This window comes from Poromitra crassiceps, assembly GCF_964638095.1.
Source record: "Poromitra crassiceps genome assembly, chromosome: 8".
In the NCBI taxonomy this organism is placed as follows: domain Eukaryota; kingdom Metazoa; phylum Chordata; class Actinopteri; order Beryciformes; family Melamphaidae; genus Poromitra; species Poromitra crassiceps.
Window position 1 is genome coordinate 11,418,208 of NC_139629.1, and position 14,548 is coordinate 11,432,755.

At 45.2% G+C, this 14,548-nt stretch overlaps 1 protein-coding gene across 1 annotated transcript in view; it reads left to right on the plus strand.

The window, feature by feature from the left end:
- stxbp5l (syntaxin binding protein 5L) overlaps positions 1–14,548 on the plus strand; it is a gene marked incomplete at both ends in the record, with an annotated part of 240,189 nt that overhangs the window by 71,222 nt on the left and 154,419 nt on the right. The gene's annotated exons all lie outside the window — the stretch shown is intronic.

A 14,548-nucleotide genomic window follows, 5' to 3' on the forward strand; every position in this document is an offset into this window, starting at 1 on the left:
TGGTCTCCCCTCATTTGTGCAGTCCATTGAGCCTGTGCTGTGAGATCTTGTTGAGTTTGGCTCAGTAGGGATTAATAACCTAGTTCGTTGTTTGGTGCCTTTGTCTCTTGCAGAGTTTTAAGGTGGTAACACAGTCTGTGTATTAAGGCATATTTGGGAAGATTCACACATGTTTTTCCTTGGAGGTTGTTGGTTTGTGGTGGATTTGAGGAGAGAGCATTTAGGTCCAAGAGTTCTTGTTGTAGTGTGGATCCGAGTGAGCAATCTGGGTTTTTTGTTGAATTACGGTTGTGAATGCTGGGTGGGGTAACCTTTTGTTTAGGTGTTATCCCTCTTTGTTGTTGTTGTTGTTGTTGTTGTTGTTGTTGTTGTTGTTGTTTTTTGTGCAGGGTGGCAACAAAGACCACAGGGATGAAGGGAACACCCCAGAGCACCGCGGGGTAATCAGCTTGCTGGTGGCTCTGTGCAGAGTTTGTGCTCTGTTCAAAGGGCTCTGGTTAGCAGGGCAGTGTTTAAAAAGCCCAACGCCAAACTGCATGAAGATCTTCTATTTATTTTGGGGTTCTCCTAATGTGGTTGGGTTGTCCTAGTCTGTTAGTTCACAGCCTTGAAGACTTGGCTTTGTGTTTGTAACCTTTGGCTTGCTCAAACCAGTCAGGTGTGCATTTCTGTTGAGGTTGTTGAGTCTCCTTGTGATCGCCTACTTATCAGTGTACGAAAGGAGATAGCTGCGCAAGTCAAGTCAAGTCAAGTCAAGTTTATTTATATAGCCCTAATTCACAAGCATGTCTCAGAGGGCTTCACAGAAAGTATGTCTAGCTGATTCTAGCTAACACACAATAACAAGAACATACAGAATAAAGATAACATTTGAACATTTGAAGAAAACAGGAGAGTGGAGGAGGGAGGGAGAGGGAGGAGAGGGGGGAGGTGGGGAGAAAATAGGAAATGTGGGGAGGTGGGAGGGCGCAGGGGAAGGAGAGCAGTGGGAATGTGAGAGAGGGGAGAGGACAGAGAGGAGGAGAGAACAGAGAAGGAGAGGTGGAAGGGTACAGGGGAGGTAGAGTAGAGGTAGGGTCTAGGGTGGAGGGAGGGAGGGAGGAGAGGGGGGAGGTGGGGAGAAAATAGGAAATGTGGAGGAGGAGAGAACAGGGGAGGAGAGATGAGGGTGCAGGGGAGGGAGAACCAGGGTAGGGATAGGGTCTAGGGTTGAGGGAGGGGAGGGAATAGGATACGGGCCCGGATTAGGGCGAGGGTGGGGAGAAATGGGAAATGTGGAGGAGGAGAGAACAGAGAAGGAGAGGGTGCAGGGGAGGGAGAGCAGGGGGAATGTGAGAGGGAGGAGAGGGCAGAGAGGAGGAGAGAACAGAGAAGGAGAGGTGGGGGGGCGCAGGGGAAGGAGAGCAGTGGGAATGTGAGGGTACAGGGGAGGTAGAGTAGAGGTAGGGTCTAGGGTGGAGGGAGGGAGTAGGATACGGGCCCGGATTAGGGCGAGGGTGGGGAGAAAATGGGAAATGTGGAGGAGGAAAGAACAGAGAAGGAGAGGTGGGAGGGTGCAGGGGAAGGAGAGCAGGGGGAATGTGAGAGAGGGGGGAGGACAGAGAGTAGAGGTGCAGGGGAAGGAGAGCAGGGGAAGAAGAGCAGGGGGAATGTGAGAGAGGGGGGAGGACAGAGAGTAGAGGTAGGGTCTAGGGTGGAGGGAGGGAGTAGGATACGGGCCCGGATTAGGGCGAGGGTGGGGGGAAAATGGGAAATGTGGAGGAGGAGAGGACAGAGAAGGAGAGGTGGGAGGGTGCAGGGGGAGGAGAGCAGGGGGAATGTGAGAGAGGGGGGAGGACAGAGAGGCAGAGAAGGAGGGGTGGGAGGGTGCAGGGGAAGGAGAGCAGGGGGAATGTGAGAGAAGGGAGAGCAGGAAGTGGCAGGGATTCAGGAAAATAGGGGAGAAGAGGAGGAAGAGGAAGGAGCAGAGGGGGGGAGAATGAGGAGAGAGCAGGAGAAGGGAGGGGGGGGCGGTGGGATGTGGGGGAGGAAAGAGCATGGAAAGAGAGGAGAACAAGAAGGGGGAAGAAGGGAAGAAGCGGGGAAAGGGGGAAAGAGAGGGGGGACAACTGACTACTCTAAGCATTAACCAGAGCTAACTGGGACATAGTATCTAGCTAATCTACAGCCTAATCTGGCCTATCCTACCCTGCTCTAGTCTGATTTTAGCCTGAACACTAACAGGTCAGCCTTAGGCTGTAGCTAATCTATCGCCTACCTAAGCTGTTCTAAACCAACCGGCAGCCCTCGACCAGTGATGAAGAGCACCGATGCCCCCCGACCCGGCCCCCGCCCACATATGGCGTGGGAGGGAAGGCCAGGCCGGGACACAGCGGCACCCCCTCACCCCCAGTGAACGCAAGAAAACCTTTCCACCATATGGATCGCCGCATGGATTGCCCCAGTGACTTGGCTGAGGAGGAACCTTGTGAGGTCGTTGTGCTAGGGGCCAATTGCTGCGGCCCAGGCGGACCCAGCCCCCACGCGACCCGCCCCCCCAGCCCCCAGCCACCAGCATAGTGACTGAGAGCGTGAGAGCAGGCCACGCGGGGGACGGGCCCACCCACCAGGCCACAGCAGCGGACCCCCGTCTGGGGACTCCCCTCCGAGACAGGCCGAGAGATGCCGGGCTAAACCATGCACAGAGTTTCCGATAATGAAACTCTGTGAATGGTTTAATATGGAAATAAAATGTACAAGAGAACAGAAAATTGAAAATGTAAAAAGAGTCCAACAGAAGGGATATAAAAATGTAATTTTTAAATTATCCTAAGATCAGGGAAGGGAGTTGAAAATCTAAAAAATAGAGTCCAAAAAGAAATAGAAAATGCAGTCTTTAAGTGTTCGTAGGTTTAGAGAATACTAGTTAATTAACTAGGTGACAAAAAGGGTAACAAGATTGGGAGTTCCATGAGGATGATCTGAGGAATCCATGAGTCCGCGTTATCCGGTTGAAGTAGCTGATAAATGGGTGAAATTAGATCAAATTAAAGCCACTTTGAGGGAAAAGCTAGTGGATTATGGAGTCCTTGAGATGAAAATGTATTCCACTAAAGCAGGCCTAGTCAACTGGCGGCCCGGGGGCCAAAGCCGGCCCACCAATCAAGTCACGCCAGCCCGCGGACCAGTTCTGAGGGGGAGGATGTCCTCTCTCTCTCCCCCTCCCCCTCTGTCTCTCATCTCTCTCTCTTTCTCTACTGTATCTCTCTATCTGTCTCTCTGCCCCCTCTCTCTCCTCTCTCTCCCCCTCTCTTGATGACACAGAGGCTTCATCAGCAGATAAAAACGAAGTCCTGTTTCCGTTTTTCATCTGTGGATTGATTTAGATGTGTAACTATTTTTTTATTTCTGTTTCTGAAAAGAAAATAGAAACACATTAGAAAACAAAATCAAAACATGGACCACGAGGCTATGATTATGCTACTTTGTCAATGTAGTAAAATCAAAAACTTTAAGACGTGGTGGCGCTGATGATAATAATAGCTCAGGGAAATCTCCGGCCCCCGGGCCCATAGCATTCTGACAATGTGGCCCCCTGAACAATATAGTTGAATAGGCCTGCACTAAAGATTACTGAATACATGCCCTAAAATGTAATTTGTAACGTATTCCATTAGATTACTCCAGTTACCGTAAGTAACGTATTCTAAATTCTTTGGTTTACTTTTCACTGAATGGACCAGCCGAGCTCAGGTCCTCCTGATGCTGTCTCTAACTTTACAGTGACTGTCCTGCAGTCAAAGGGCTTTGTCATTTAGGCTATTTATTTACCAAAGCCACAAAATCCCCCCCAGAATCTTATTTGTTCAGAAGGTGTCAACATGGCTGTGTCACAGTGAGTCTTCTCCTCACTTTATCTATAGTGCTTCTTTCACAGTAAAGCTCTCCAGCATTGTCCAAAGGCCTTGTAATATAAAGTAATGGTTTACCATCTGACCTCCAAATGTTGTTTTCCACTCCTGATCTGTCAGAATAGGACCCACTGACTCATACCGCTGTGGCCAATGGCCATACAGTAGATTTTGGGGCATTAGAGCAATTAGCAATCAGAGGCATTTTGCACTTGCAATATGTTTTTGGGACTAGAATGATGTGAATTTTCAAGCAAATATAAAAAAAAACAGAGTAATCCCCTAAAGTAATCTATTTTTAAAGACAGTAACTGTATTCAGAATATCACCAATTTAAACTGTAACTGTAATGGAATGGAACACAGTTGCTCATATTTTGTATTTTAAATACTGTATTTTAAATGCATGCAATTCCGTTACTTCCCAACCCTGCTCACATGTAACACTCTGGTTTGGTTGTAGGGATGGCACGATACCATGTCCGATACCGATCCGATATCCACAACTTTGAGTATCTGCCGATATGGATACCAATCCGATCCGATCTTTTTTCCTCGCTTGTACAACTATGCTGTTTTTTGTTTTTTTCCCTGACGACAGCAGGCAGCAGCTTTATTTGTACAGCCCATTTCATACACTGATTGGAGCAATTCAAAGCGCTTTACAGCGTGATAATAATACAGCAGGAGAGGTCAAAGATTTCCACTTAAAAAGTGTAGACAATTAGAACTGCAGGAGTCTAGCTTTAGAGCCATGACTGATATAATCAGCTACATAGTTCTTTATTTAGTTCCCTCTAATTATAAATGGTGCATGATTTAAATAGACCACTAGTGCTCAGTGCTCCACATGAACTTTTGTATGAATGCCCTATTGCAATCAGTTTAGCATTGTCTGATTGATTGATTGATTGATTGATTGATTGATTGATTGATTGATTGATTGATTGATTGATTGACTTTATTTGGTGAATGTCAACAAAGAAACAGGGACACAAATACAGATACAGACAATCACCGAGGATAAAAACACAATAAAGCCGTAGCTAAAGCATAGGCTTGTTTCCATTGCGGTCCTCATACTGACTGTATGGGTAAATATGAAATAACATCATCCTTGGATTTACATTAATTTATGCTTAGCATTATTTTCTACTAGAAAAAAAATCACTTTCTCATGAGCAATACTGAAGTGAGGTTTTGAGCCGGCTACTGGACAAACACAGTTAATGCCATTTTAAAATATTCAGCACTAAGTATTCAGACAAAAACAAAATAGTAAAATGGCAAGTGCAATCAGTCAGCTTTACTTTGAGTGTTCCAGTTAGTCTATTTTTTTTCAATATTTTATTTTGCAATTTTCAAAATGTGAAAAACAAAAAGGCTCAGACACAGAAAGAAAGAAAAACGAAACAAACATATAATCCACATTCCAATACTACAGCTTGGCACTAAAGTGCTTATGTGCTTGTAAGAGATGTGCGTGGGATCCCACACAAAGGGTCCATGAGAAGTCAGTTAAGCGAGCTACATATCGTTATTAACCTCGTCCAAGTAGGCCAGAAACGGGTCCCAGATAATTGAGAATTTCCTAAGCGAATTGGTCCTCAAGAACCAGAGTCTCACAACTATGCTCTTATTAATACATTTATCGGGATGCACTTAGCTTAACCCAGCCAGCCATCTAAACATCAGGTTCAAACTGTGGAACAAATATTTTACTCCCTAAAGGAAGAAATAGGCTATATAGCCCAGAACATAGACTCACTAATGCACTACTGCTGCTTTTTTTAAAGCTTTCACACGCGCGCACCCATGCACGCGCACACACACACACACACACACACACACACACACACACACACACACACACACACACACACACACACACACACACACACACATACGTCCTTGTTATAACTTTCCCTGGTCTCCCCTACTTTCGTGTTGTGTGAAACAAGGTGCAGAGGCAGTTCACGCATCAAGGTGTTTGTAAACAGGGACACATGAGCTAATCTAGTTTTATTTGGCGTTTTCAAGGAAGATTTGGACTTTTGGGGTTAGTTATAATAAAGACAACTTCGGCAGGAGAGAACAACTAACTGGTGGGTGCACTCTGAGTGCGTGGCTGTTTGATATCCTACCTTCAGAGGTGGGTGCACTCTGAGTGTGCGTGGTTGTTTGATATCATACTACCTTCAGAGGTGGGTGCACTCTGAGACACTCTTGAGTGGGCTGAAAGTAGAGGGTGGAAACAATCAGAGAGAAACAGAGAGGCAGACAGTTCAAACATACCTTTGCAGAACGGACTGCAGAGGCTGCAAGCCAAAGAGAGGGAGGCAGAAGATGAGGGAAAAAAGGCCACCAAGTCCCGACTGGTCTAGGACCTTGCTTAACTGTTTGGTGAACCTTGGTTAATCCTACTGGAATTACTGTACACCCACCCAGTCAACCGCAAGGATGCCTTCGTCTTAATTACGCAGTGTAGACCAACATACATCCATGTTGCATTCCAGCTAATTAGCTGCTATGGCTACAAATTGCCTTCATCGGTATGATTTCATGCACTTTGGTTTCTCTCTCTGTCTTACATACACACACACACACACACACACACACACACACACACACACACACACACACACACACACACACAGACTTTGCTTGCCGCATTTATATTTGAGCAGGAGCTATGCTAATTAATCCAGCATCTGGCTGGAGGAATCGAGGTCACTCTGTGCTGCCAATGAAATGTTACATGTCATCTAAATGTCATGAGCATGAGTTTGCCTCTGCATCACTTACACTAATACACAATGTTGTAGTTCTTGTAGTCAGAGGCAGAGCAAGCATACAGGGGGGATGGGTGAATAACTATTAAAGAAAACTTAAATTAAAAAACGACTAAATAATTACTGTTAGAGTTCATATAACAGACAGAGTCAGAGAGAGCATCTCTGCCATGTTACAGTAAGCTAGCCTACCACGTGGGAAACAGAGGTATGCATGTCTAACGCCAGGATTGCACTGGTTGCATTTGCGTTGCGTTGCGGCTGTTCTCCGGTTTTGCTCCGTGCTCTGTGCTCCGCCAACACTAACCGGCTGCGTGCAGAGCACGTCACGGCTCTGCTCCGCCAGACAGCTAGAGTGACGAGACCGACAGGTTCTCACGGTAAAATCGCGCGAGACACTTTGTATGTGGGATAAATACAACAACAAACAGGCAGAAGATCATTGTTCCCAACTGGAGAAGCAGAGGAGGGGTGGACTTGCTTGGTGTTGTAAAAAATCCTTGTAAAAAGGATGTGTCCTGTCATATATTATTTTGTGGTTTTCCACTTCACTTAGCCTATTAACTTTTCCTCATACATGTTTGTCCTCTGGCTTGATTTTGAATGCTGTAAACACCTCTGCCCTGTTGATTTCATGCCTGGCTCCGCCCAACTTGCTGCAGCTTTGCTCCGTCATCCGTGAAAAATAGAAGCCTTGCGTATCTTTTTCGGAGAGCTCCGGATCGTCGGAGCTGGGACGGAGTAGACACGCAACGCAGCGGAGTAGGTGGGAGTTGACACAATGATTAGAGTGGAAACGTATCGGCTCCGATGCCGTACCGCAGCGCAGACGGACCGAACACGGACCTAGTGAATCGAGTAGCCTATAAAGACAATTATTTAGATGAGATAGTCTCGCTTGGCCAGACTATTGTAACGGCACAGGCGAGGCTAGCATCGAACCCGGGTCTGTCATTCCAAAGCGCAACACGTTAACCATCAGCCCAAAGGGACAGTCCCATTGGTCAAGGACCAACGTGCACACGTTGTACATCGAGACAGGGTCATTACACTATCTCCACACTTGGTTTAGCGCTGTAGCCTACACGGGGGGAGATGCCGTGCGTTGTTTAAACCAATCACAATCGTCTTGGGTGGTGCTAAGCCCAGCAACGGTGTCCTTACTTACTACTTATTTATGATATTGACATGATACAGTATTTCATTTTCACCAAAGTGAAAGTGTTGGAGAGAGAGAGAGAGAGAGAGAGAGAGAGAGCGAGAGAGAGGTTGTCAGCCAGTATTTACATCAGTAGGGGAACTGGAGCCATAAATCATGTCTTCATAATGTTCACATGGGAGGTCAAACAGTGGTACCTTTTGAAAGGGTATTAGGCAGCGTTCAGTCCTATACATCGCATCTGCCTCTGTGGTACACACACACGCGCGCGCGTGCGCACACACGCACACACACACACACACACAAACACACACACACACACACACACACACACACACACAGACACACACACGCACGCACACACACACACACACACACACACACACACACACACACACACAGCTCTTTCCATGGCGGTTTGGGAGGTAATTATGACAAATGAAAAGGGCAGTGACCCTGAGTGAATCAACTCTCTAGATATCGAGGGGGAGGGGAGGGGAGGGAGGCAGCAGGTGGGATTACTACATGAAGAGAAGCTACAGTGTGTAGGAGTAGGTTGTAGTGTAATGGCTCATTTATACTCCATTTTCATACGTAAATAGATGCGTCCGTTTCAAACGTTATTATCGTCACTGTCCACATACTTCCATGCGTCTTTCACATTTGTATCATGTTAAGCAATACATCCACTAGTGGGCAGTAGAGAGTCAAATGTGTGAGTGTGTGTGGTTCTGCTCCGTTTCATGCGTATCCGTAAGCTTTCAGATGACGGACAGAAATACGCACGGAATAAACGCAGAGTACGGACAGAAGGCTCTGTCCCTCTCCGTCTCCGTCTTTAACATAGAGTATAATTGGGCCTTAAGAGATGGCTACATGTCCTCTGAGAGCTATACAGAGTTCTCTCAAATATGAAATCTCAGGCGGCAAATACACGGTAAGAGGGAATGGAAGCAAAGGTTGTGGTTATTAAGCTGTAACGAAACATACAGTATTGGTATTCTAGTCATGTCCCACCAGAAAATCCTATCCTCATATAACCTACGTCTGTTTGATCTAACTTACTATGACGCACGTATGATGTACAGTATGTATACTATACATTTGCGTTAGAAAGGTCTTTGTCACCCTACAATGATGGATCAAATGAGATTAGGTGGGCTTTATCTCCTACATCATCCTTTAATTTGGATCTTGATTACAGATTAGATTTTGGCAGTGGTGGATGAAGTACTGTAGCCTACCTGAAAGCCACACTTGAGTAAAAGTACAGATACCTTGCAGAAAATGACTTTGGTAGAAGCATAGATATTATATTACTATAGATGGGTCACCGCAGGCTCCACCAATTCTAACAAATGGTAGCAGAAAGTCTCCTAAGTGGGCGTGTCCATGGAAAACCATGGGCAAAACCCCACGTGACAAAATTACAGGAAGTGAGTTGAAGTTGGGCCGTCTTGCTTAAATCCCATCATCTTTGGTAGAAGTTAAAGTCACCTATTAGAATACTTGATAAAAGTCTTAAAGTATCTGATATTTACTGTACAAGTATAACACGTATTTGTCTGATATTACTTAGCCTACTAAAGAGTAAAAGTGCAATTAAATGCTGTTAATAAAAAAGCACGAAAAATACAGTACATGCCTGAGTGGAAATCTTACTGAGTTTTCTAGCAGGTTCATAGTTGGTGGAGCAAAGGTGCAGGTGTCTGAAGCTAAGTGTTCAAGTGGCTACTTTAAGTGTTAATCAGAGTGATGGCCTGTGGGTAGAAACTGTTTTAATGTCCTGTGGTTTTTCGCGTATAGTGCTCTGTAGCGCCTGCTAGAGGGAAGGAGTGGGAACAGACGCATGTCCTCTCTCTGTTTGGAACCACACATACACAGTACGGCCCCACGTGGGGTTTCTTTATTCCTGGCCTTCCTTGTGAACAGTTGGAAAAAAGGGTTCAACGGTTTTGGAGATCAGTCAGAATCTAAACTCCAAGAAGCGACTGATTCAGGAGCAACGTAGCCGAGTCGGCGTTTATTCAATTCAACAAAATCGGTGTAACATGTCCACCAGAAGTCATGAATTCCACATGACTTGTGACTCAGTGTAGTACTGACACCCAAGAAGGTTGTGGGTGACACTTTTGTACAATCAGCCGTCCCTATTAACAGAGAAACAGTAGCCTGGTGTGACTCATCCTGATGTGGTTTAATTGCTCGTTATCGGCAGACGAACGTGGCCTGCCTTGACGTCCTTTAAGTAAGATCGGATAATAAATGTCACAGTAGCAGATGTTCTAAACCCTGCCACTAGAGTCCTTATTGGTGACATTTAGTGAAGAGGAAAGTGACTCAGTCGACTGAGGCCCGTGACTCAGAGGCATAAGCTGAAGATACATTCTTCAAGTGCTAATGTGCTAGAGCTCCTTTTTCTCTTTTTCTCCATCTTTGGTGCCAAGCGCTCATTGCTATGAGATTTTGAGGGGTCAGCCAGCTCTGCACATCTCTATATCCACTCAGAGGCTTCGTAGTTCAATCGTAAACTGCCAATGTGTGTGTGTGTGTGTGTGTGTGTGTGTGTGTTTTACCCTTTGCTGATGGTTTGTATGCTAGTTTATGCGCCGTTTGTTCAGTGTAGAAAGTTGCTGGAACTTTCGTCTTCAGCAGAGAGTTCAGTCGAGGCTGTAGTCAGTGGGGAGGTGCACAATCATCACCTTCGGCTGAATAATAGTGCAGCTGCTGTCCAGCAGCATTCAGACAAGTAATAATGACGTGCATCTTCAGTGAGCTTTTTGGTCACCACTGGACATTTCATTCATTCCCTTGTAAGTTTGATCCTATCACAAGAGGGCGCACAAGAGTTTTGTGCAGCTGCTCTTTAATGATTTCTTCTCCGATTTTAATTGCATCCAGCCTCATATTTTAGCAGGTATTTGAAAGAGTATTTACAACATCGATCCTGCGTTGAAATGTTGGCTAATGAACTTTTTAACCGACAGGTCGCAACGCGTGAGAGTAAATGGCACTTTATCCGATGTTCTCTTTTCCTCCACCGGATAGCCCCAGGGGTGCGTCCTCTCTGCTCTTTTATTCATTTTATTTGATATACAAACCTGTGCCAAAGCCACTTTATGCAGCGTCATATTATTACGTTTGCCATCGTGTCCCTCCTTAACAGTTGCCTGGGCCCTCTGAGGCGCACTGATCCCACAACTGATCCCGTTGAACACCACACTGAAGAAGGCCTTTTGGCTGAAACGTCCGTTGCTGCTGTGCCAAGATGCGGAAAGGACATTGAGTGTGCTGGCCTGTTCTCTTTTCTGACTAAATGCTGTGAAATGCCAGATCATTTTCTGGGGAGGATCTGCTGAAAGCTTTGTTCGTTGGAGCAGTTTTAATTGCCAGGCCTTTGTCTTGGTGGACAAAGCTTGATGATAACTGTCTACTGTAAATCCCCACTGTGATCAAATGTATGCGCCACACTATATAGGATGGATAGTGTGTGTGTGTGTGTGTGTGTGTGTGTGTGTGTATGTGTGTGTGTGTGTGTGTGTGTGTGTGTCATGCCGTTGAGCAGAAAGAAAGCAAATAGATAGCAGAGAAAACATGGAAATTGCTGTTATCTCCACTGGCTCTCTCATCCCATGCTCTGGCCGATAAGTGGTTGTTTTGTCTGCTTCTAATGGAAATGTTGGGGTGGGCTGCGGTGTTGTGGACTGATTTGAAATGTTGGGGTGGACTGATTGGAAATGTTGGGGGGAGGACTGATTTGAAATGTTGGGGTGGACTGATTTGAAATGTTGGGGTGGACTGATTTGAAATGTTGGGGAGGACTGATTTGAAATGTTGGGGTGGAATGATTTGAAATGTTGGGGAGGACTGATTTGAAATGTTGGGCTGGACTGATTTGAAATGTTGGGGAGGACTGATTTGAAATGTTGGGGAGGACTGATTTGAAATGTTGGGGTGGACTGCGGTGTTGTGGACTGATTTGATCGGGGGGTGATAAGGCTGTGTTCCCTTGGCATAGAAGACACACACACACACACACACACACACACACACACACACACACACACACACAAAGACAGCTCATCTGGCAAAGGAGAGAACTGTGAAACTGAGCATCCCTGATTGCATCTGAATGAGCTGTTCGGTATGAAAGACAAGGCAGACAAAGACAGTGACAGCTTAGGTAACATGCTGGATGTGTCAAATGTCATTAGGGCAAATAATTAAAATATAACACATTTAAAAAAAAATACTCGAGTACCGGTACTTTTAAATAGGCTAGCCTACTTTTTTATACTTGTACAGTACTTGAGTTAATTTTCACCAAAATAACAATACTTGTACTTAAGTAGGATTGTCAGTACTCTGCTAATGACTTATTAAGACTCAAGTTAAGATGGACATTTTGTAAGGTAGATTATTCACACTCATTCACTCATTCACTCACTCACTCACTCACTCACTCACTCACACACACACACACACACACACACACACACACACACACACACACACACACACACACACACACACACACTCACTCACTCACTCACTCACTCACACACTGCACCTCACTTCTCCACAACAGATCCATAGATAGCGAATAGATACATACCAAGCAGTCTTTTGTTTGCACAGGTCCTTGTAAAAGGTAACACATAATGATACTGTATGAGCCGATTCATTTCTCTACCCCACAATGTGTATCGTCACATTTCTGTATTGTGATACAATGCATTTCAATATATCCTATATTGTCTTGTTTTGGAATCATACTTCAGCCCTTATGATGTGGAATCATGGAGGACATAAGTGCATGTCATATGGGATGAGGCCCGGTGTCAGCTTCCCCCATTCTGTATCAGCAAGGTCCATAATTATTATAATGGACCATAATTAGCCATTAGCACTGTTAGCCTCATATTCATGATCATCTGACTGATATTCGTTGTAATTACCAATCTAAGTTGCTGTCATCCATCACAAGCACCATCGTTATCTTCCATCTTCTCTTCTGAATGTTAAGTAGACACAATACTGTCTGGATTGCTTTAATGGCATAATATTTCTTGGATAGGCTGCTGTCCTGCAAAACACACGCGCACACACGCACGCACACGTACACACACGCACGCACACACGCACACGCATGCACGCACACACATGCACGCACACACACAACACACACACACACACAGGCTGTTTAGCAATGCTCTGTCAAAACAAAATGACCATGTCAAAATGACCTTACTCTCTCCTTCCCTATCATTATCATGATTTTCTTTCTTTCTTTCTTTCTTTCTTTCTTTCTTTCTTTCTTTCTTTCTTTCTTTCTTTCTTTCTTTCTTCATTCTTTCCTTCCTTCCTTCCTGGTCTCTGCTCTGGTTCTCCTTGGCATTTCTGGGGTGAATGAGTCACACCGCTGTAATCTCTTCCTCAATACAACCTGCGGCTTTAGAGAGACTTAGACACACCCCTTGTGTTCTCAGAGCTGCATCTGTGTGTGTGTGTGTGTGTGTGTGTGTGTGTGTGTGTGTGTGTGTGTGTGTGTGTGTGTGTGTGTGTGTGTGTGTGTGTGTGTGGGGGGGGGGGGGGGTGGGGACGGGGGGTGAGGAAAGAAAGACAGAAGGTGGAAAAGGCAGCAGAGGCTCATCTGAGATAAAGACGCGTGCTTCAAAGTGTGACGGGTATAGGTGTGCATGTGTGAATGCAAAGATGCCCACAAGGAGAGAGAGAGAGAGAGAGAGAGAGAGAGAGAGAGAGAGAGAGAGAGAGGAGAGAGAGAGAGAGAGAGAGAGAGAGAGAGAGAGAGACTCTTGGCAGCGTTGGAGTCAAGCCGTTTTATCCTCCCACATTGTGACTCACCATTCATCAGTCATACAGTTTACCTTTCAAAGGAGCTAAAATACATGAAGAAGACGGAGAAGATGGTAAAAAAAGAGTTTGAATTTCAGAGGAAGATGTAGAAAGTAGGGCATCAACCTTTCTTGAGCTGTGGGCTGCTGTGGATTCTTTGAGAAAGAAAAAGCCCCAAAATGCACTGAATGATGCAGAAACTACATTTTATTTGTTATTATATTTTATTTTTTATGTTTTGCGTCAATGTGATGTACTGAGTACAGTGCGGTGTGTGTTTGGCCTTGGCAGCTCAGTCTGGCTAGTGTACACAGTCTAGTATTTGCTAGACCAGGGGTGTCCAAACTTTTTTGAATTGGGGCCAGATTAGATAATGTGAAAATACCTGGGGGCCAGCTGCTTCTCGCATCATATGGGTTATAAAAACAATATATATATAATAGAAAAAACAACATACAATACAATTGTACTCTAAGGATTTTGTTTGCCTTCTGAAAACATTACAGTAGTTCCACCTGCATTGTTCCTACTTGGTGCTTGTCTACAAACTGTATGATAGTGCTGTCATCGTTAGGTGAATGGAAAAAACTCAAAGTGAACTTGCTTGATTAACCAATACTGTGTGGATGGCCACATATTTTGAGAGTGTTAGGATGATGTCATCATTCCTACTGTGATGTCATAGATCACTCACTGATGATGTCATAACACAAGGTGATGTCATGTCCGGGACCTATAAAGGTTCGGTTCTGCAGGTCCTCTGCAGTTGTTCATAGACTATTCTCACGACAACCCTCTGCCAGGGCCGTAACCAGAGTTCCGAAATAGGGGAGGTCCAGCAAGGGGAGGCGG